This window comes from Drosophila willistoni (assembly GCF_018902025.1).
Source record: "Drosophila willistoni isolate 14030-0811.24 chromosome 2R unlocalized genomic scaffold, UCI_dwil_1.1 Seg167, whole genome shotgun sequence".
NCBI lineage: Eukaryota > Metazoa > Arthropoda > Insecta > Diptera > Drosophilidae > Drosophila > Drosophila willistoni.
Window position 1 is genome coordinate 7957363 of NW_025814050.1, and position 25153 is coordinate 7982515.

The 25153-nt window shown below is 30.6% G+C and overlaps 1 protein-coding gene across 1 annotated transcript in view; it reads left to right on the forward strand.

Moving 5' to 3' along the window:
• The first annotated feature begins 521 nt into the window (after positions 1-521).
• LOC6644437 (solute carrier organic anion transporter family member 5A1) overlaps positions 522-25153 on the forward strand; it is a 31610-nt gene continuing 6978 nt past the window's right edge. The window contains exon 1 of the mRNA XM_002066964.4: positions 522-724. The gene's annotated coding sequence lies outside the window, so the exon portion shown is untranslated. The remainder of the gene's footprint in view (positions 725-25153) is intronic.

Sequence of the window (25153 nt, forward strand, 5' to 3'; positions counted from 1 at the left end):
AAAATAGCGGGAAAATTATTGATTCAACAGTACCAACGTCAAACACAAGAGTCGATTTTGAGAAAGTCGGTGTTAGAGGTGAATGTTTTGGAAATAAATCAAAAATATCGATACATCGATAAAACCGTCGATCGAATATTGCTATCCCTATAAAGATTTGTTCTTGTTGCGAATATTCAATTTTTGTGTCGATTATTCACTCTTTGTTCGAGTTGCCATCAATTGTTCGATGTTGGCATCATAGGTTGGCTCAAGTTCGAGGTGGTTGCAAGGAGTTCGATGGTGGTTCCACTCACCGTTGTTTTCGTTGTTTTTGTTGTTGTTTTTTTTATTGTTGTGTTTGTTTTCGTGGTACGCGGATGTGTGCGCGGATGTTGGGTGTTTTGTTTTTGTATCTCGCAATGAAATATTGAATTGATTTTATGCTTAAAAGATATGCAGCAACAGCCTTTGCGTATAATTCAACAATAAATTGTGAATGAAAATGAAATGAAAGAAGAATCGCGAGTGTGTGTGTGACAAGTGAAATAAAATAATGATGATGATGATGATAAAATCAAATTATAACAATATCGATATCAGGTGCAATTAACGGGTCAATCACCGACCACTCTCCACTTCTTCACACAGTCATTACAACAATAATAACAACAACAACAGGAGTAGAAACAACAACAACAATAACAATCATAGTTATGTTATGACTGAAAAAGTGCAGCAAAAGGTAAAAAACAAGTAAAAAGTAAATTGGTCAAAAGAAATGATGCAACTGTAAGCAAAACACACACACACAGACACAAAGGCTCAGCTGTATGTACATACATACACACATGTGCAACAAAGAACCACAAATTTTGCAGACATCAGCATAAAATCTATGAACAAATCTATATGTATCAAGGTGATTTTCAAACATTTTAATCTACTTAAAAAACTAAGTGTTCTAGTCTCGCTTTCTTCTCGAATTTATCTGTGTCTCTCCCTCTCTGTCTCTTTCTCTTCTACCTACCTCTAAATACAAATCATAAGACGAAAGTTCATAGACAACAACAACATCTGCGCTTGTCTCGCCTGTTCGGGTAGAGGGGACTAGGTTGTTTGTGGGGGCGGGGGAGAACTCAGAAACAGACCTTAGCCAGCTAGAGATACTGATGATGAGGTTTTTCCCCCCCGCAGACAATGACGCCGCCGTTTGCCACCTCCACCAAGTCGGAGACCCGTTTCGCTCTACATAATCATAGAGGTGTACATGCTTGTATTTTGTTTTTATGTCAGTGTGTATGTGTATGTATGTACATCTGATATGTGCATGGTATACAGGGTGTTGGATAGTATACCTAATTAGGGAACAAAAAACGGAAGCAACATTTCAAATATTCCCGATTTTGTCATTAACTTTAAATCATTATTCAACTTTGTATAAAAAAAAAAAATTGAGGAGATCTCCAATGTTGGAGAGGTTATAAGATCAGGCTGGCCAAATAAAAAAATAATCAGGTACGAATCCAGGGGGTCCCGAAATTTGATACTTTGGACTCCTTACAGGATATGGTTTCTTAAACTTATTCGTGACAAGATTCTTGAATGACAAATAAATACAGTTTCATCTGTTTTATGGATCATTTATCAATATTATACTGTCCCCAACGTAAAAAGCATTATCAAACTGTAAATGGTCCTTATTGAGTTTTGTTGACCATATTTCGCCATTTTTCACTTTTCTAAGTGTCGTACTCTAAGCCATATTCTAAGCATTACAAAAAAAAAAAATTCATTTAAGTTTGTCAAAGTATATTGTATTTAGTACAAAAACCAAGAACTTAATTTCAATTCCCTTGTATTTTTAAACCAATTTTGCTTTGAGTCTGCAGTATTTTAATTTGAGCATACGTAAAAAATAATTCCTTGGAAATTTCCAATGAAATAATTATAATGTGTGTGAGAAATTACGTGATTTCATCAGAATGGCTTGAAAAAATGGCAAGTTGGTTTTTTACCAAAATGCTTTTGGGAGCTTGGGCATTATATAGACGACTCAAATGTCAATCCACGTACAAATAATGTTTACATACATATGTATGTATGTATGCATAAGATTTAAAGTTTAATGAAATTCAAAAAATATTTCCACAGAAACAGTTGAAAAAGTTTCAAAATATCAAAGTGTGGCTCATGCGGCTCATAATTACAACTTTTGAAAAGGGAAACAATAATTTTAAATACAAATACTGTATACAAATTATATTTTTAAATCCACTTTAGTACTTCTTAAGTAAAATATTGACAATTTTTGAGCGACTTTTTTGTCTGGGATAAATAAGGAACTTTAAAGAGTTAATAAAAATAATACAAGAACTGTTGATTTCTATAATTATTTCTATATTATGTTCTGTTTAAATGTACCATAAAGTACGTTTCTATAGCACTGTATGTATTATAGTTATGTGATTTGGCCAATTTTCATACCTTATTGGTATGCATATGTATGTTTATGGTAATTTGAAGGCATGAGAGTGATTTCAATAGACAGACATGTCTATATGTAGTTGGCTCCTCATCATGATCAAGAATATATATGCCTAATGGCTCCGGAAACAAACATCTTGTCAATTTTGTAATACTTACTGGAAGTATATATCCAAATCTGAAGTTTAGTTTGTTTAGAAGTCGCCAAAATATCTTGATTTAAAGTATTTTACAAATAAAACTCAAACCGAAGATTATGATTTACATAGACTAAACTGCTTAATAAACCCAGTTAATAGTTTTAAAACGCTTTTTCAATCTAAAATAAGTTTTGAGTTGTCGTCAAATGGGGTATACCCTGTATATTGAAGATTTGATTGGTGATTGGCTGTTCGGTGTAAAAGCAGTGGCACTTGTTACAGATTTTGCTCCTGTTTTTCTTTTACCTTCTCTCTCCCTCTTTCTCTCTTTGGCACACTCATCCCCATTGGGTAATACTGTGTGGCAGTTTTCTTTAAGTTGTTTTGAGTGTGTGTGTGCTCGCGTTTTTGTTGCTTTCCAATTGATTTATTTTTGCATAATCGTTCTTTGCCCAGACCAAAGAGAAATACAAAGTCATAAGCAAACGCACGCTAAGTACTAAGTACATACATACATACATATATATTCATACATACATACATACATATGTGAATTATGAATATTATGCATAGGTGTCTATACCCAGCCGAACAGGTACTTACTTATTTATTCTACCTTTTGGCTTTGAGAATAACAAATATTTACATATATATTTATGTTTATGTATAAAGAGAAATATTGTACATACATACATACATATTATGCATGTATATATTCATCCATAGATTCATAGCTGTAGGTACCATTTGACGTAATAAACCAAAAATTGCTCTCAAATATGTGCTAAATAATGGCTCAGAATAGATAATTTATATTTTCTATACCCTGTAGCCCTAAATCAAAAGGGTTTGCAGGGTTTGCAGCTTATAATAAGGAAATACGTATTCGCTTTTTAGTTTATTCTAACAATAAGCGTTTGAAATATATTATTTATAACTTGCTAAAAACGCATTGCACTGTGTTAAGCACATCTAATTTGGCCAAAATCAGGGCTTATTTCTTATATTTGAAAATTGAAATTTATGCATTATATTTTAATAGTTTTCCAAATTTGTCTTAAATTCCAAATATGTTACTTTAGTAAGTTAGATAATGCTAATTGTAAACGCTAAATTGTTAATAATTTTTTAAATTAAATAAACAATGTGCAAACATTAATGAAGAATAAAAATTCTGCAGATTTGGACTTAGAAGATTATAGTTTAAAATCTAAGAATAAGTAATCAATTTTCTGTGGATTTTGTATCAGAAAATGCTAAAAAAAAAAGTTAAGAAAGAGATTTTTGTAATTAATCATATTCAATTTGTTTTAAATTCCAAAGGTGACCAAACAAAATAACTAAAAAAAGAATGTCCAGAAACTAATTTTATTTAAGCCTTTTTTGCTACAATTTAAAATTGGTTAAAGCTAAAATAAATCACTAGGAAAATTGACCAAAAGTTTATTCTGTAATAAGAGAAGAAGTACATGGAATTCGAAGTTCCAAATTTGAGATTAGCTTATGAAAATGTATTTAGTATGATTATGTTATTTAATTAGCAAATAAGCCAAGGCCGTGATTTAAGCCAATTCGTGTGTTTGTTGCTTACATTTTTTCTACAGTTTGGAAATCGTTAATTGTTGTACCTACAAAGTATTTCATTTAATTTTTTGCATCAAGACGAACATAAATCGTTTTTATTTATTTCTCTACCAATATAAAAGATTTGTGTTCGATACGGTTAACAAACTGCACTCCCCTTCAACCTCCTCCTCAACCCAAGCGCCAACCCAGTTGCAGTTCCAGTGACTCACTTAAGCATGACAAAATGGGGAAAAAAAAGAGTTAACGGTTTTGGTTGGTCTCTTTTTTTTTAAGTTGAGTGGACTTAACTGCAGTTTGAATTTGGTTTAAAACTGGTTTGCCACAATTGTGTGGCTTATTGGTTAGATACAACAATTTTTTGATAAACATTCTGTTGTTTGTATAGCAAATAGATCAGGTTTCCTCTTTCTGATTTTTATTTGTGTTAATATTTAGTAACCATTCCAGTAATGGGAAATATTTTTAACCATGATGTCAACTGATTTGAAATGATTTATGAAATCAAAGTATTATATAAGTAAATTATTAAATATTTTAGAATGAAAGGCTTAGTACTGAAATTTGTTAATAAAAATGGTTTTTATGGCCCTTTCTGTCTTTAAAATTCTCTAAGTTAATGAAGAATGTTTTAGTTATCTGCCAGATGCAAAAATTGAGACATCTGTCTGTATTTTTTTGAGGTCTTATTTATTCTTCTTAGCCAATTGGCAAAAATTCCAACTCCAAAACTCGCCTTTTTCTTTGTTATTTAGGGCATGCTAAACTGAACTTAATTATAACCTAAGATACCCAATTATTTGGCCTATGATTGCAGGGTAAAATATATCAAATTTTGCTATATACACATGTACTTATGGAAAATAACGATGAAAAAAAACCTTTTATTATGAATTAAATTTTTAGTATTTTTGTTGTAGCATGTTCCATTTTCCTTTAGATTGATGCCTTCTCCTTCTCTGTGTCTCTCTCTCTCTCTCTCTCTCTGTGCCCCACTCTCGTGCTATTTCTTTCTCCCTTTGACGTGTGTAGACACAATTAGCTTTAGCTGCTTGCCAAATCTTCGCACGTAACCAAAATGCAAAAATCAACATAATCAGCATGCCCGCAAGTCTAACGGTGTTTGTGTATCTCATTTCTGTTGTTTGGTACCATTAAGAAAACGCAAACCGGTTGGCTTATACGCGCTCGACTTACTCATTCAAGCGAGTCTCACAAAGTCTCGCTTTTCTCTCTCTCACTGGGTTTCTCTCTACTCTTTCTCTCTCTTTTGCCCTGCCAATATTTATTTTGCCATGATCTTAACAATTCTTTAAACAATTGCAAAGTGCAACTTCTTTGCACTTGTAAAAATAAATACAATATATTTTTGTATTTCTCGAGAAAACAAAAAGAAAGAGAGAGAAAAAAGAGAAAGAGGGAGAGAAAACATTCTGTCACTTTCATCTAACAATAGAAGCAGCGGTCTCTCCGTCAAATGCAGCTGTGCCAACTTCTCAACACCCTAGAAATTTTCCGATTAAGCCAACTATTTCAAAAGCGTTGAAAAATGTTATGAAATCTTTATTAGAACTTTTGGGAATATTAAAAACCTATTTGACAAATCAAATTTGGTGTTAAAAACCTTCGCATAATAACATAAAATAATAATATTAGCAACAAAACTATTTAAGAGATAAATTAGACCAAACAAATATTAATAACACAGTGCACAATATTTTTAAGAATGTTCCAATTCGGTTTGAGATTAATAGAGTTTTGAAGATGTACTAAAATAAACTACAATTTTACTTACAACCTTTTCCAGACAACTCTAAGCATTCAATTGAGAGATTGACCTTTTTTTTTATTTACATCGCTTATTCAATTTTCATAATTTTTTTATTGGAATGTTTTTTTATTTGAATATAAAAAATTTCTCCTCATTAAACAACTAAACTAAGAAGTTTTAAAATCACATTACATCGAGATCCTTAAAATTTTTCTTTATGGTTTTCAATGTGCTTCGAATTTATTTTCACTTTGCTTCACTTAAAATATCCAACTCTTAAATTTGTAATTTACAAATGTTTTATCAATCAAAGCATAAAATAATTTTCATTTTGGCAATACAGTAGAATCCGGTTATAACGTCGGACGATTTTTGTCGTTATATCATGTCTTCCGGATAGCCTAACCGGAGGCCATTTCATATAAGTTTGTATTGGCACCAACCAATCACTCATTGAACTTTAGTCGCTATAACCGGACAGAACTCAGAGGAATTACGGATATAGCCTAATGGACCAGTTATAACTGAATTATCTGTTATATAACCATTATATACTTTTAGCCAAAGACATTTTGTGTTTCTATACCCTAAATAATAATATTAAAATTTTCTCATATTTAGTTTTTTTGCCACCTTCCCATCATTATTTTTGATTAGAAAACTTAAATCTGTAAAAAAATTAATTATATCATTATTAATCACTTCTATTAACCTGACATCTTTTCAATTATATTGTGATCATACTCGTTTTTTTTTTTTTTGTTTTTGGTAAGAGTATACAAATTCGAAATGTTTTCAAACAAAATCGAATTTCTCAATGAACATCAACTGCGTCATATTGAGGTAAATTTTAGTAAAAACATAAACAAATATATTTTCTACAGATTGCAAACAAAAATTCTAGTGAAGGTGAATTGTGTGGGAATATTAGAGAAAACAAGAATTTTTATCTAGAAATAGTTCACATAGTATTTTATAGTATAAACTGCATTTAAGAATTTGTTGAAATCTACGCAAATCTATAAAGAGGAATTTGTTGAAATAATTCATAGTTAGTACTTGACATGATTTAACTGTCTCTGGTCGTTAATAATTATTATTTATTTTTTTTAAGAAAATTATATAGAACCTATAATAAAATAAATTACATCTCATCTGTTTTTGATTTTCACTTATTTATACTACTTTCTAGTTTGTTATTAATAAAAACGATAAAAACTTATGAAAATATATACATATCTGTTCAAGCAAAAAAAAAGGTTTCATTTTAGATTTTACAAAACTTTTCACATATCCTTCAAAGAGGATTGTAAAGCTTCAGGAAGAGTATAAATATTTTTTAAAAATTTCTTACAAATAAAAATCAAAGTTGAATCAATCATCATCAACTTTTTAATCACCTTTTTAATTATTATTTTGATTTATATAATTTTTGTTTTTTCTTAAGTTTTCTATCCAAACCTACTAAAAATGTATAAAATTCAAATGTTAAAAGTAATTGCCTGGTGATTTTTCATAATTAAAAGAGAATCATGGTTTTTATTCAATTATTTGATATTTTTATAATAATTATTTTCAAACTAAATGTGTTAATGAAATATTTAATATTTCAGCAATGATTGTTGACTATTATTTTATATTTTAGACATCAAGACTAAACAACTCAAAAAGTTCAATTTAAAAGGCAACCTAAACCTTAGTCGCATAATGTAGAACGTTAATAAAAATTGATTGAAAAACAGCAAACAAAACTCCCAAATTTGATGAAGAATAAACTATGTACCTTCAACTTGACTCTGTGTGATGCAGTGCTAATTAAAAGTAAATTTGATGAGAATTTCTACAATCTGTTACTTGTGAGGTAAACACAGTAACTACATACACAAATAAGTTCATGGTCGATGCTCTTTGCAAACAGAAACCCACGGAATTGATATTTTTGGATATTTTACAAAATCAATCAAAGCAAATCACTTTTGTCAATAGGTTTTCGCAATGTTTTGCCTAAAACTACCCACACATAATGAATGTACATACAAACAAACAAACATATGTGCTCTTGTCATAGAAATGAGAAATCATGTCATTAACATTTGAATAGGCCAGATTGGATATTACGTGATTTGTGTTTGTGGGTAAACAGCAAAAAAAACCTCTTAAAAAACACAAACAGTAACCAAGTGATGAAAATTGAAATAAAAGAGTGTGTCACAAAATATCAATCAAACTCAAAGTCACAATGTAACCCACGAAAAAAAAAACCAAATAGAAAAAAGAGCAAAAAAAAAGGAAATTCAACTTGGGGCAGGGTAAAAGCGATTTGACGTCGTACAGAGCACGAAAAGGATAACTTTTGGGCAAATGGCAAAATGTGTGTGTGTTGTTGGAGGAAAAATCGATTAAATTTTCCCTTACAACAACAACAACAAAATGATTTTTCAAGAGGGCATTCAACTAAGCCACGACCAGCAGATTCGTAATCATTTTTCTATCATCCAGTTGGTTTATTGTTATTGCTTCTGCAACTTTCTTTGTTTTTGTTTTTTCACTTTTGTTTTTTGCTCTTTTGGGCTTGTCAATTAAAAAGTTTTTTCAGCCTTAGCCGATCTTGGCCATTCCGATTACTACTTGGCTTTAATTTATTGCCTTTTGTTCAATTTGTTTCGCAGTCGAGAGTTTGGAAACTCTGAGACATTACACTCATTTAACTGAAGTGCGTTATTTTGTGTAATCAAGAAATGACTTTTCATAATGTCTAATTACGACATTAAGTGTAGCGCATTGAATTCAATTTTAATTAATTAATAAAATCATATATATAATGCATTTCAAAAAGGAAATGTTTGCACACATTAAACATTAATCACTGGAGGGGTGGGAAGGGGAGGGGAGATAACTATTCATTATGTGTGCGGTGAAATGTAACATTATAAAGATGGGATTGTTTTTGTTGTTGTTATTAGTGTAGAGTTGCTTCTTCACCCGCCAAAAACCAATGAAATTAGGAAAATGAAAAAAAAAGTTCATGCAACCAACTAAAATAAATCACATAAAATACTTACTTGAATGTTTCCATTTATTAAATTGAAAAACAAAAGTGATTTATTGGCAATCTATAAACTATTTAACTTAGTGAAAGAAACAAAGTAACTTGTTTTTGAGTTGTTCATAATATTCTATTCCATTCTACTTATGAAAAGAGGAAAAGTAAACAATAAACACATATAATAAGAAAAGGTTTATCTGTTTATGTTATTTTTTGTTTTGGTGACCGCAAAATAAAGTATTACAGTATTAATTTTAACTAATTGAAAAGGTTCTTCTCGTTCTACATAAAACAATATTTTTGCAATTTTTCGCATTATGAACTGGAAAGCTGATTTCAGAAAAATTGCTCAATTATTTGGTTTGCTTAACGAATACATCTAAATAAGTATTAATCAAATGAATATTAAGAATTGAATGTACTAAATGTACTTAATGCTCTTAAAATAACATTAATGTAGGATTTTAATCAATTGTATTCGTACGCAAAAAGGATCATTATTCGTTACTCTTTAAAGTAAGATGAAAAAAATAAAGGCAACGTTCAGAAAATTGTGTTTTTTTAATGGTTGTTTTCAAGCAACTCGTTGGATCTCAAGAAAACAAAGTAACATTGCGCTTAACAGTAGGATAAATCTATAAATTGACGGATTGAAATGGAGTTTGGGAGGTAAAGACATTCCCGAAATATCAGTATTTCTAATTACTTTTTTCGCTTGTCTCCACGCCTAACTAGTAAGTCATTGACTTAGTCCGGCAATTGCTATAGATCCTCAAACTGACGAAATGCTTTATAATCCTATAACCATAATCTTCTGATCGGACACCTCCCGAAAATAGGTCCAAGAATGAAATCATATATTTATTAAATAAGCATTTTAAGCCTACCTCCCATATAACCCATCGAATGTGATTAGACCAACGAAATATATTCCAATTCTCAAATATGCTCAAATCATCGTGTATTAGGTTTTTTGGTTTTTTTGTACTAGCACTTGTTTTTAGTTTATTACAAAGATTTTCATATAATACTTACGCTTCAATTGTAATTTTAAGAAGGTCTTGTTATTATATTTAGAATATATTTGTCGAAGTCTTGAATTGATTCCATTGCGCAACATCTACTCTTTAAAATCATTTATATTATAGTTACAAATAGTAGATCCAACAAAACAACCGAAAGTTGTCTCTGTAAATACAAAGCTCTCTCATCATTCGTCTTTGCTAACCACTTTAGAATTGTAGTGCCCTAATACTGTTTTAATGCTAAAACGAGTTGAGAATTATAACTAGAAACAACGAAATTCGGAAAGCATAGCATACAAAAACAAAGTTTGACTCATGTTCTCCTTCATCGTTAGATAAGATTCTAAAAACTTTTACAGTTTAAAAAGGTAAAAAATAATTTACTACAGTCTTAAAACTTACTTCTTTTTTTAATTGGTTAGTTGCTTATCTTCTTCTGTTAAATACTAATTATTTTAGATTTTAAAGACCCAAATAATATGTTAGTTTATCAGCCTTGAAATTTTATTATTTCTACTAGCAAAGCAATAACATCTTTTAACGATCAAATAAAAAGATGTTTCTCCAAAGGGACAAATTTCCTGCATCTATTTTTACCACTTTTTACTCCAAATATATTTCAATTCATGCGCTTTATCTCTAGTTTTTTAAACCACTAATCTCGATAATGTTTTAAAGTGCAAGCAATATAAATCTTTTTGGGTGCTTCAGCTAATTTTTATTGCGTCTAACATAAATGAATCACATTAATCAATGAAAAAGTTTACAACAATTTTTTGTTTTCTTCGTGTTGTTCTCACTTAGAATTAATCGTCATTATCAACACATGTTCCACTCGAAATTTTCCATTTCAATGGGCTGTGTAAAGTGACTATTAAAAACCTATTAAAAAACACAATCGCAAATTGTTTACTCTTTTCGGGTAAGAAAACAATTTTTAGAAAATTAAAAATAAAAGTAACTCTTCAAACGAGAGTGAAGATGGGCGGCAGGTGGTGATTCAGAAGTGGTTACAAAAAACAAAAAAAAAAAGTCACGCCAGTGCTAAATTCCGGTTTTGGCTTTTTGGGAGGGCTTAAATAATATACAAAATCGCATTTAGTATGCGTTGTCGGTGACTTTTGTTTTCATTTCTCATTCTCAGGCGGAGAAAGCGGGAAACACAAAGCGCGATTAAAAAAAAGACACACACACAACAATAAAATATATTATATTCATTTCTACAACAATGATAATCATTTTAGTAAAAAATGAAATACTACAATTTTCTACACACACACACACACACACACACACTTGGACACAATTGCTTTAAACAGATTTAGGGCCAACCAATTCACCTATTTATTTAATTTTTTGTTTTGTTACACAAAAAAATTTGTGCTGTTACTTTGTGTCGCATGTTGACGTTTCTTTTTTAGGTCATTCCAATGTGTTGCACGCAAATAAAAATACAAAAAAAAAATAAAATAAACAAAATAAACGAAAACCATATGTGTATACCCCACTTTTTTATAACGTTTGGGGTAAAGAGGGTAAACTGAAGCATATAAATTGCATATATCGGGCAGATGGAAATATTTGCTGTGCGATAAGCCACTAGGTGAAGAAAAAGGTACCCAAAGTGCAAATGATAATCAATTTTCTATGAATTCTAAATATTCAAATATGACAAAACTCACAGGCGAATATACTCAACCTAAAAAAAAACAATCATATATACAAGAATGTTTATATGTAATATATCGGAATAGTCGAGAATTTACATGTTTTGTATTCCCCTTTGGGTATAATAAAGAAATTGTTAAGCTATTTAGGGAATTATTAATGGTTGTTTAAAAACAAACAACCCTGCAATCGCAGGATTTCCCCTTATAATCTTTAGATAACAAAAATAACAAGTAATTTTGATTTCAAAATATATCATTAGTTGGGTAAATAATTCGACATCTTCTCATTTTCGAAACCAAATAAATTTGTCAAAATCGAAATTGATATTGATAATTAATTAATATTGATTGTTTTAATTTTTGATTAGATATTGTTAGTAATTATAAACTGGGTTTTAGCGGGGCTTCAGGTCAATAAATCTTACTAATTTATTTGTAAGATTTTAAATCATAGGCAGCACAAAAGGTGAGCAGGTTGTCTGTATAGCTATTTCAAGAACCACCAAGTTCTATCATCAGCAGACTTCGCTAAAGAATCCACAGTTGTAATGGCCATACCAACGCTAAAAGTAGTTGGGAATTCAAACTACATGAAGCGAAAAAAGAACGGCAAAGCTTGCAACTGCAGATTCCACCTTTTTTGTGTGCATACCCGCTAAAATCCAGTTTTTGTTAACTTCAATAAGGTCGAAATCTAGACAAAAGTTAGTAATTATATATTTCAAATTTATATTGCTTAAAAAGATTCGGGGGTTAGCTAGGCATTACTTCCATTTGAATCACATTTGTATTTAGTTTTGTGTTTCTATGTGATTAGATATTGTTAGCTTCTATACACATGTAAGTACAAAGGCTATTAGCTAGACATTACTACTATTTACAACTTCACATTAATTGCTTAAGTACCTTCATATTAAAGATTTTAATTTATTTTTATCCTAATGTTGAGCATAGTCTTTAAATATATTTATATAGGACATTGGGAAAAACAACATTTAGCTTAATTTTCTAGTTTTAAGGCCACAAGCTTAAGTGAGTACACATACATATGATGACAATAAAGCCATTGAATTGAAATCGATATCTTCTTTCGCTTTCATTTCCAAATTCATTTGATCGCTTCGTTCGCTTTCTAATAATGATTAGTAGGTTTTTAGACATTGTATCATACCCATACCCTCAAAAAAAAAAAAAAAAGAAATAGAAATTATATACAATTTGGTAATGAACCAGTTATACTTTTCAAAAAACAATTCGGAAGCGGAACAGACCTGAATGACATTAAGCTTTAATGTAATGTTCATAAAAAATAAAAGCAATATCCCAGCTGAAAAGACGTATAATTAGAGGAAATTCTGAAATGTACATATGTACATATACATATTAAATAAGTAATGCATGAAATTATTGAATAAATATATTTCTATTTATTGATCTCTTTATGTTAAAGAGCACTTTTACTAAGACTAATGTAAAAGAAAAATATTTTTATTCAAATATTTAATTGTAGCAGGCACAAAAAATAAACAAAAAAAAAAGTATTATAATATTTAGTGAATTTATTGCTAAAAAGATCGTTGATCGTTAAAAACATATGCATATAATTTGAATTTAATTTACCATTTCAAATTTTATTTTAAATATAGATTTTGTTCCAGTTTTTCTTCTTTTTTTTTAGAGAGAAATTTAGTTGCGTTTGTGATGTTTAAATTCCAAATAAATTTTTATTTCGATAACATATGCTTTTCATACAGGAAATCTCTTTGAAATTGTCAAATATATATATTTTAGTGCACTGATTAATAGCTTGACTTTTGATCGCCATGTGTTAGTTTCTAAATTCCAAGTAAAATCAAAAAGAGCAAATGATATGAAATATTTACCTATAAATATGTATAAATAATACAAATCTTCGTATGGAAGGGTATTTAATTCAAATGAATTTTACCTACCCCCTATTAATAGAGGGTAACTCAAAGTCAGTGTTTAACAGATGTGAATTTATTTGTTATATAAACAAATGCAATTGGTCAAATATTTAGGAAAAAAATCTAACCATATTTGTGTGGGAATAAGGTAAAGCAATTAATGGGAATTTTTCCCACTTTTTTTTTTGTAAAATTTTATTGTGTAACCTTTTTTAAATGGTTTGTCATTTTCATTGTTGCCGGATGTGAGATTAGATTAAATTTAGTCCCGTTACCAAGTTTAATGAAATAAATACATGGATTGAGTTTATGTAAAAACTTGTTAAAAATTTATGAAACCGAATGTATATATTATATTTTGTTTAAACTGAGTCGAATGTTTAAACAAGTGTTTTTATTTGTTAATTTCGACAAATGTTTGAAAAACAACTGTGTTTTGATTAAAAATGTTATGCAAAATACAAAAACAAAACTAAGCGTAACTAAGCCTATTAAGTTGGACTTTTGTTTCGCTTGCCTGAAGCAAGTATCGATTACCATTTTCGCAATTGTTAATTATTTCATAGAAAAATATACACTAGTATGAGGGGTTAGCAATAAATAGTTTCTATTTATCAACTTCAGTTTTGTTTTGTTTGTAAATTTTTTTCATATGTTTGTATTGAAAGATCAAAAGAAGTTTTTCTAATCCAAACTGATTTGTTGTTTTTGGGGAACTTTAAAAGAACTTCTCAAGAACAAAGAGAAAAACACAAGAATATTGACTCTATCAATGTATTTTCATTCTCCAAGTGTAGTCATGTGCATCTTCACTTTGATGGCATGACTCTATGTTCCTCTTTCAATGATCTGTTAACTGCAAAACTCTTTGCTGGCAGCTGCATTTTGGCTTTTGTATCTTCAGGCCACAAAGCTAATCGTCGAAAAGCAAAATAAACAATGACACAAATAGACTAAGCCAATGCCCAGAAGTTAAACAAATATACAACTTGAACAGAAGAAGAAATCTGAGGCAAAGCTCTTTAGAGGCGATTATAATGATCCCTTAACTAGATTGTACGTGGGATTTGTTTCCGTACATTGTAAACTTTGTTGATTTGCCTTCCATTATCAAGTCGTCGTCGTCGTCCACTGTTTGTCTGTGTTGTGTAAACAGAGCATTCAGGCGATGCCCCTGACTATTAAAGTTTTTTTTTTTCATGTATTTGTTGTATGTTTTTTTCTTGCTTCCTGCGGTAAATGTATTTTTAATCATAAAGCCACCGCGTTGCCAAGTAGTCTTGTTGACGCCGCATCGTTTCTGCATATACATATACATACATATACACACATATATATCTTTGCTTTGTGAGGTATTATCTGTCTTTCAAGAGTTATTTTTGTCGTCGAACTGACGTTTTGTACATTTCATGAATAGCAGGCCCACACAAGGCACGTGCCAAACTCAATCGTAGACATCATATTTTGACACTGCGAAATATGCACACTGAACAGAAAGCTATTAGGCAGCATATTAAATCTAAATGCTATTAGAATATAAACTAAAAAACTCTGTAAATTGCATACATCTTTGCAGTTTCTTCTTATAGACCCAAAAAATGTATAGGGTAATATAAATATGGTATAATATAAAACATATTATGAAATAAATGTCAGAAATAAAGTCGTATGAATATCTAATCAGAATCGATACCTGAAAAGAAGAAAATACAGTAGATGCCGGTGATTCAATGATATTCCGCTTAAAACTCAGGAAAGTTTCATTGGATCATACAAACTTGTATAAAAGCACAATCGGTTATAACGAATATTGGTCATAACGAAGCAATATTATAGGACCCTTGCGAATTGTTATAATCGGCATTTACAGTACATCGTATTAGACTTTCAAGATTTAGACTTCTAACGAACAAACATTATATAGTAAGCAATATTTGTGAATAAAATTTATTCAAATATAAGAATCTTTGTAACTTAGAATCCTTCTTTTAAAAGGTCATGAAAATTCCAGTTTTATATGAAATTCACAAGATAAAATTATAAAATTTTCGTTCTGTTCGGATCTTGGTAGACTTATATAAATGCACTTTATGTGTACTTGTAATAACTTCTTAAAAGAGAAAGTTCAGCTATGCGAAATTACCAATTTCGATGAATTTGGGTTATAACCCATATAGAATACCCTGTGATTTAAATTCCTGAACTTCCTTCCTTTCTTATAAGCCTTATTTTTTTGTACTTAGTAAGTTAACCATATAGATTATTCACCATCTTTGCATTTTATGCACAAACAATAACAAAAGCCAATCGCATTTTAAGTGAAATATATTGATATCCGATTATGGGGCTTAACGGGTAGAGAGTAAAATTTATATAAAATATAAGGAGAGCAGTTTCATTTTTATTTGGATTTATTGAACTTATGTTTATGGCAATCCCTTTATATTTCCTTGTTTAGAAAGGAGAAAAATGTTTGCTTGATCCAAAGATAGTTTAAAGATTACAAAGACAAAGATAAAGACTAGAGTACTAGGTACTGCTTATCAGAATTATAAATTTAAAAAGATGGAAAATAAAAAGTAAAAATATACGTTGCATTTTTTTGCATTGTTATATAAATGAAAAATATCGATCCACTGTAGCTATTGTAGCTAAATTTACATACAAAAAGTTGTTTTCATTTTTGATTGCATTAAATTTTATCTAACGTCAAATCGAATTAGGTATATGTGTGTGTGTGTTTGTATGTTAAATGCATTTTGATACATTGAGTGCTACTGAAGTTTTTGTCAAAATCAATGACGTTCACAAATTGTCAAAAATATTTACATACAATGTATATGTATATATGGACCAACCTTTAGAACAATTGCACAAAAAAAAATAAAGTCACCTGTTTGTGTTTACTTTGAGTTGTTGTCGCCTAACTGTATTTTATCAGCTTTAGAAAAGTTAATTCAAGTAAATACAAATGCCTCATATATTTTATTATTTAAGACAAGATATTTTGTGACGTCAAACTGCAAGAGACGACAAGGTCAAGAGATAAAATACTAAGAAGACAAAGGAAATGACAACGACAATGTTTAAGCCAAAAGTTTTGCCTACTAACCATTTCAATTTCATAGAAATTGTCATTCAAAATGCGGATTAGGTTTTAAAGTGTCTACATCACATTTGCAATTTAATTAAACGAGTGAATTTGTCATGAAATAAAAGGGTTATTCCCATTTCAGAGACATCATCATGTGTATGATGATTCCGATCACGCACAGGTTCTCTTCATCATTTTGCCTTTGTCGTCGTCGTTGCTTAAGGGGCGTACAATGAACTCCAAACTGATGGCAAGTGGCTAATTTGAGTATAAAAAAGAAGCAGGAATCTTGTAAGCAAAACGGCGACAATTCCTCTATGTAGACATTCATACAGAGAAGGAGTGTTCTATAACATTATATTAAACTGACACGAATTTGTCATCAATTAAAATTCCCTTCCAAGTACCAATTACAGTGACCTGTGCTAATTCCAAGTAGAGGTCTAACGACTAGAAGTGAAACCGTGAAATGAAGTTTTGATTAAACGTTTTAGTCATTTACATAAAATGAAATAAAATTCTTTGGAAATAAGCCCGAGTCAGTGCTGGATCCACAGGGGAGAAAATGAGCAAAATTTCCTCCCCTTAGAACCTTTACCTCTATAATTTCAAGACCAATTTCTACCCTCTAAAATATTCGATTTCACCTCTTAAACTCTAAGCTGCATCCGCTACTGAGACAAGTAAAAATAATGAGAAAAAAAACTTGATCTGACAATTGTAAATAAGTTGGCGTATCTAATTAGAACTTAGGTTTGCCTATTTTACTATCTGGGGGTTACCCTTAGTACATACCGTTGCGATGACCTATTAAAGCTTTGCTTCATTTGTGCCAACTAATATTTCTACTACATTAAGTACCTGCTCGTCACTTCAAAGTAATGAAAAGCTGCAAATAATTCTTGAAAGTAGTCGAGTACTACTAAAATTTGGTTAATTCAATGGCAAGTCGCTCAAAAAATGCATCAATCGATGATAGATAAATAGATTATAGATAGATTTTGCATAAATTATATCTATAATTCTATGAATAATGAAAGATTTATCTTACCAAGAACTAATTAAGTTTTTTCAAAGTAATTATGGTTTTTTTCTTGTAGGTTTATGTTTTTTCTGAAAGCTTCTTGATAAGATAATTATTAATTCACACTTTCTGAAGCTTACTTTAAAAAAAGTCCACAGTATAAACCTTTATCTTAAACAGATGCTTTTGAATTCGAAAGAGATTATTCAAGAAATAAATAAATGGAATATTTCTTAATAGACCAACCTTAGTCTGTTTTTTATTATAATTACTTTGATGCTTTTTATGCCCTTCTCCCCTCGACTTTGAGGTGGGAAAAAATAAATAATAATAAAAATAATTCTAAAGTGGAGTAAAATTAAACGTTTCCTAGAATCTGAAAAAGCTAAGTACACAACATTTTAAGGCAAAACTCATTTAATTCCTTGGCTAAAATGGTAAAGGTCATGATTTTTTTTTTCTGTTTTTGCCAGCTTCTCAAAGCCAAATTTCAAAAGAGCCAAATATAGAAACTTGTTTGAGTCGCCAAGAAAAGTGTGTGCGTGTGAGTGTGTGTATGTGTCCAGAAGTAGCAGGTTCAACTTTTTGTATCGTATGTGTCATGCTTGTTGTTTGTGTTTTCAGTTTCATTGTATTTTTTTTTTCTTTCTTTGACTCTGTAATTCACTTTTTAATTGCTCATTCATACATTTCATTTGGTTCTGTGATCATTTTTAGAATTTTAATGGATGGAAATAAATCCAAAATGAACTGAAGTGTTCATACGGAAAATGAATACAATTGCACGGCCATTTTGGATACTTGAAATGCATTTATATGCATATGTATCTGGATATTATTCAAATCGTACAGATACATTTTGCGATCTGCCTCTTTGCACATACAGGAAGTTATTTTACACACACAAAAAAGAAAGAAAAAATACAAAAAACTTGTTTAAAGCTCGCTTGTTTTTTCTGCAGATACTCATTTTGTCTTTTTCAGTCTGTGTATCTTTGTATTTGTGTGTTAGTAGTGGAAGCATTCGAAAAGATACTTTCACAACATGTTAAAATAGTCGTCATCATCATTATGATAATGGGGAGTGTTGGCATCACCTTTTTCTGTTTTGTTAGAGGCTATATTGCTGGTTAATAAAGAATAACATTCAAAGTAGTAAAGTTGGCAATAATTATGTATTAGATATCTTCAGCTAATTGTAGACCAGAAATAAAACATTCGCAACTATTTCACAGTATCCAGAGAGCTTGATTTAAGCCATTTTAATTTTTAATTGATAATTCTTTATAATAACATTTTCTTAATCTCCATAAGAAATTCTATTTGTAGATTTTGGCATTAGATAAACTAGAAAAAGGTTTGTTAAAGAAAAATTATCTTTTGAAATTGTTTTTCAATCATTTGCAGTCGAAAGAAAGTTGTCTAGTTTATTTAAAAGTTCAGAAAAAGTTCCACATTTTAAAGACTTAATGCTAAAAAGATTAAACAATTTGTCTTTTTAAAAGAATTCGTTTCTATATAAACTACAACAAGGAGATGTTTGAGTAATTTTTCACTAATTTACTTTAAATGTAATTGCATAAGATTCTGATTTTTAAGTTGTATCTGATTTTTATATTTGTATGTTCATCTGATGATGTTGTTAAAAAAAGATTAACACACATAGATAAAATAAATTTAAAAAAAACTAAATAAAGCTGTTAAACAGAAAAACCAAAATGAACATATGTATTTCTCATTTGTAGACTTACATACATATGTGCTAATAAGTCTCACCATTCAAATTGTTAGCTACGACTTTTATTACATAAAAGGGTTAAAAACTAAAGTCAAAATTTTAATTGTTAAACTATAAACTAGAAAACACTATTTTCTGCTTGAGTATAAACATTATTGCAAAGAAATAATTTTTTAGTTTATTTGCCTTTTCCCTTGCGTAGTTGCTGCAGACAATCTTTGTTAGAACATCTTTTTATCAGTTTCAACTGTGTTTTCACCATCTACACACACACACACACACTTAATGGAGTTCCCAGAACAAGTTGGTTTCATATACTCACTGATAATGGGACAATGCTTGAATAATGTTTAATGTTGATTGTTCAAATTGAAAGTTTAATTTACTAAATAGATAAGAAAGAGCAGCTGAGTGCAATGGCTCTTCAATAAATGGCAGTCAGCTGATCGGGAAAATTTCTTTGTGGCCTTATAAATAGAAAAACAGTTTCTTTCAAAACTTACTACAGAGATAGTCAAAGTAATTACGAAAAATTGTTCTATAAACAAACTGATAAGACTGCGGATATTTACACACGCACAGACAGACACACACACACACACACACACACTCTGCTACACTCAATTAGAGTAAGTGTAGTGCTTTTAAATGGCCTTTACTACTAAATTTTTGTGTTTACAAATGACTGAACTGTTGCTTGATAATCTTTTTTAGAGGAAGGGCATGCACGTTTTTTTTCTTTTCTTATAAAGTCATATAAAGTAAACTGCCGACAACCGGAAAGTCTGTATATATACATATGTACATACTTATATGTTATTTACAATTAGCCAGAAAAATCTATAAAAACAAAAAGTGTATTTGGCCTAAACCAATTAAGCTTAAATGTCTTAATATCCGTTGAGGTTTTTTTTCCAAAAAAAATGTATTACTTTATTTTATTATACAAACTTTTCCCAATGCTAAAGCATTGAGACATAATACAGGCATCTCTCACACTTTATTGATAAGAACTGATAAGAAATATATATATTTTTTTATTTGCATCAAATATAATGCATAACGGCTCAGATTATAAAGTTATTGTGACTTTATGACCCAAATCTTTATATGTGGGCTCAGAGATAATCAGTACTTAGTATGAATTAAATATATATTTTATTGTTATTTTTTCTTTGATACATATAAATTGACGCATCTTAAAATTTTTGCATATACTAACTTGATGGGAAATTTCATGAGTATTATGTGTAATCTTTCTGGAATTAAAATAAAAGAATAATGAATTTATGGGTTATTTCCAAAAAAATATGTATATAATTTTTTCTAGGAAAGACAATTATTTTATATGATGTATTTAATTTGCTTTTGAACAAATTTCTGGAAAAATAGTTGAAAATTTTACACTTGGCTTAAGAGAATTAAACTATTAGAAAATTAATTAGTATGACTCAAGTTTATTCTATTTTTTTTTCACAAATAAATTCTATATATAATTACTAATTATGGTGTCATATTGTGCATATCTCTGTAAAATTTTTCACTTTTCTACTAACTTTTCCAGTATGAAACTGCCAATTCGTTACATTTTAAGCTACCTTTGACGGATTCCGGGAAAAGAACTTTGTGGATAAAGAAATGGAAACATCATTACCAGTTGGATTTGCATATTTCATTTTAAATTACTTACCTCTCATCAGTTTTGTAGTTAATTTATTATTCTTTGGCTGTACAAATTTAGTTACTCTCGCCATTTTAGTAGATTGAATGGTATCTGTCGGGAAAAAAAGACAACTGCACACTCTCATGTTTCCTAATGCCGTAAGCCGCCTTCCATGCCACATGCACAGATATCTCCGTACTCCATACCCGTCTACCGAGGAGACCCCAATCCCAACCGATTGCAGTCCAACAGAAAATGCGTTCGTGCAATTATTTAGCTTTTGGAATTCAACAAAACTCGAAACTTGTATACTTTTTTTTTTGTTAAGCTTTTTGTTTTAAATTACATTTGGGTTGTGAGTGGAAAAGGGGCTTCCTCCGCCCACCCAAATGTCTCTTCAAGCAAAACAATATCAACAACCCGGAGTAACTAAATTTGCGCTGTGTGTGTGAGTTAGATGGAGTGGATCGGATTACAGACAAAGTGTAGCAGATTCATTCAGAGAGTGGGGCAATAATCCTCTTAGCTCTCTCAGTTCACAAAACTTTTTGTGGCGACATTTCGAGTGCAAATTACGAATGCGACACATTTTGCGATTGTTGTTGAAAAAGTCACATGTCACTTTTGTTGTGTTTGTGAGTGTGTGGCAAGAGATCGTTCATTGCCCAAGATCTCACAGTCGTTACATCTCTCAAACTCATTTCAATTGCCCCCCAAAAGCCAAGGGCCAGACAGAAGGTGGCCCCTGAATCAACGACACATCCCACCCAAAGAGACAAAAGATCTTTTGCTAATTTCTTTGTTCTTCAACCTCGATTAAATTAGCAATTTGTAAATTGTAAAATTAAAAAGATGATGACAAAAAACCCCACACAAAAGATAAAGTACAGTTGTGCGTTCTTTCAATCATCTTCCGATTGAGTCACACGAATCAAGCGACAAGAGACAAGGCAAGTCAAGACTCAATTCCCCCTCACTGATTCCGGACAATGAATCGTTCAATCGTTCAATTTGCTGGCCACTCTACTTCACTCCATCAGATCAACTGATCGGCATTGTCGTCCATGTGGGAGTGTTTGCTGCAAACCGGTATATTCCATACACCATCTCATGTCTTTGCTTTTGCTGTGTTTCTGGTACTTGTTTGACCAGCTGTGAAGGCCATGAGGTAAAACAAAAAACAATAACAAAACAAGAAACTCAAATAACGACACAAAAAGTGACACAAATAAATCATAAAAACAAAATTGGAGGCAATGCTCCACATAATTAATGCAATTAAATCAAAACAGATTATGTAAGCAATGGATAAATAAAAAAAATATTTAATTTTGTATTTCTTGAACATGTTTGTTTGTTATAGAATTGTTAAGAACTTTAAGTCGCAGTGACTTTTAGCCGAAAAAATTATTATCTTTTCGTTAGAAAGCATTAAAAATTGCTGCAATATTTAAAGAATTTTTCTATATTTTGCTCTTACTCAGTTAATAGGTTTAATAGTTCTCTTTCATGACGAGACATGACTTGATTTGGAAATAAATTACTTAAATAGTTTTCATAAAAGAGATCTAACAAATATATAAATAAATATACAATACATGGACAAAAATTGAAGCAGTTATTCAATATTTCTTTGAGAAACAAATTGGGTCAACTAATCTCTGTCATAATTGTCGCTAATTTTAAATTGCTTAATGTGGGTCATGAAATAATTAAGATTAAAGCTAAAAGTTCACTGAAATATAATTTTCTTTTAAGAAGCATCTATGTATTTTTGACGGTTTAGAATTAAAATCTTTGCCAATCATAGACTAAAACTTCTTAGAAATTCTAAAAAAAAATTAAATTAAAATTGCATTGATAGAAACTTCTATATTCTTACATCTGACTGTACAGTAATACTTTTTATTAATTCTTATAGATTACTTATTTCAAGAAATTTAAGGCCATCTGCAATCTTTGATCAGCAATTGAAGTGCTCTCAATCATCAAGATTTCTTCAAGTATATATTTTATAAGATTTTAACTCGAATAAGCTAAATTCGAGGTGAAAGTATATAATTTGAAACTTCATGGATAAATCTCTTTATTTCCATGGTCTGATTACACCTGTGCCATTAACCCTTGTACACTGAAGAGAATTCATGTAATATTTTCTGCTTCAACAACTTTGCAAGGGTTTTTTCTCATTCAAAAAGTTGTCGACTGTCGCCGTAATTCATGAGACAGGCAACGAGACAGTACATTGTACATATTTGCTTCCTGAAATGTAGGGGACCTATTGCAAGGACTAATTGTGCCTCTTAAATCTTTGCGAGAAGGACCACCAACTTGCACATGCAGTAATAAGACCAGCAAATGCTGCAGCATCATCAACAGCAACAACCAAGGAAAAAGGATAATTACGGAAGGCGTCAAGACAGCTGCCAACCCCTCAGACTTCCGCTGACAATGAGAAAGAATAGAGAAGGACTAAAATACGATAGGATGCAAGGGGAGGGGATGGGATGAGGGTGGATGGTTTTGGTTTGGTATCGCAGGGCAATGAGAATGACGCCGTTTTCTATTAAAAGATGCAAAGCGAGGCTTCATCATCATTGCCACCATCATCATGGTAATCATTATACACAGCGGGCCATCAGTTGCTCACAGATAACCAGGCGATTTCCCTTTCATTAATATGAGCAACGACACTTGAACACGCCCGCCCACACACATGAGCAGACTTGGGTCATTTATCGATTGCCCCAATAGAATAGAAAAGAATAGAACACAAGACAACAACAACAACTAGGAAAAACAGAAAACAAAATATGGAAAATCAAGGAAAACTACGATGGAAATTTTCCATGCAAATGGCTACTAAACTAATTGTGGATTTACATGGTTAGGCTATCTGACATAGCGATTAGTATTCTCTGCCTGCCTAACTACCTAGTTAGTTACACTCTAACGACGACGACAGCTATTCTAGGGCTTTCATTCTCTTGTCGTTCTCTGTTGACCCAAAAAAAATGTGTTAGCTGGATTAGCTTATTGCTTTTTATGCTCCACATTTTCGTTTTTTGTTTAAAAAATTTTATTATTATTTTTGGTGTCACAAAATTCCAGCAGCAGCAGCAGTAGCAGCTGCTTCTGTCGATGGAGAACATGATGATGAAATGAGTTTACTGCTTGTTTCCATTTTGGCAACTGGCCAATACAATTTCGCTTTGTTAGCCCAGACTCTGCCAGTTGGGACAGTCGTCTCCCAAATGTCAAAATGGAAAATTATTTTCAATTCTGCAGTAAATGAATATCAATGAAGGGAAAAATGCATCAATGTATCAAGAGTTCTACTTTTTTAAATTTACAGCAGATAATATTTACATTGAAACTTGATTACAACCAAGGTGTAAAATGGAATACTCTTTCTTTTAGTTTTATTGATTTTCTACATTTAAGTAATTTGTTACTGTTTTATTCATGAAAATATATTAACATATCCCTGTATTTATTTCTTTTAAAAAGGTTTTAATTGTAGTTCTTAAACATTAGGTTACAACCTTGGATGAAAATTCAAATATCTTTCTTTCCAACATTGGATTTTTGTTCCTTATTCAACTATGATAGATTTCTATTCTATCTCTAGCTAAGAACTTTGAAACTTACACCAAAAAAACCAGAAAAACCACTTTTGATTAAGAACCAAAAACCCAATCTGTAAAATTAGGTCTACAGACATTACACTAACAATGAAAATAGGTCTGAAGGCAAACCAAAATCGAACCTAAATTATGTGATTAAGATTTCATCAAACTGCAAAAAATCAAACAAGTATTGAACATAAGCCATTGGGGGCTTTATGAAAAAAGCCAAACTTAGACGTTTTGTAATTGCCTCCAACAAAACGATCAAAATCTGAATGGTATATTGTATGACGAAATTAATTTAGGAAATCAAACTAAGATAAATAGATTTATACTAAAAAGTTCATATCATTTTCCCTAACAAAACACATTAAT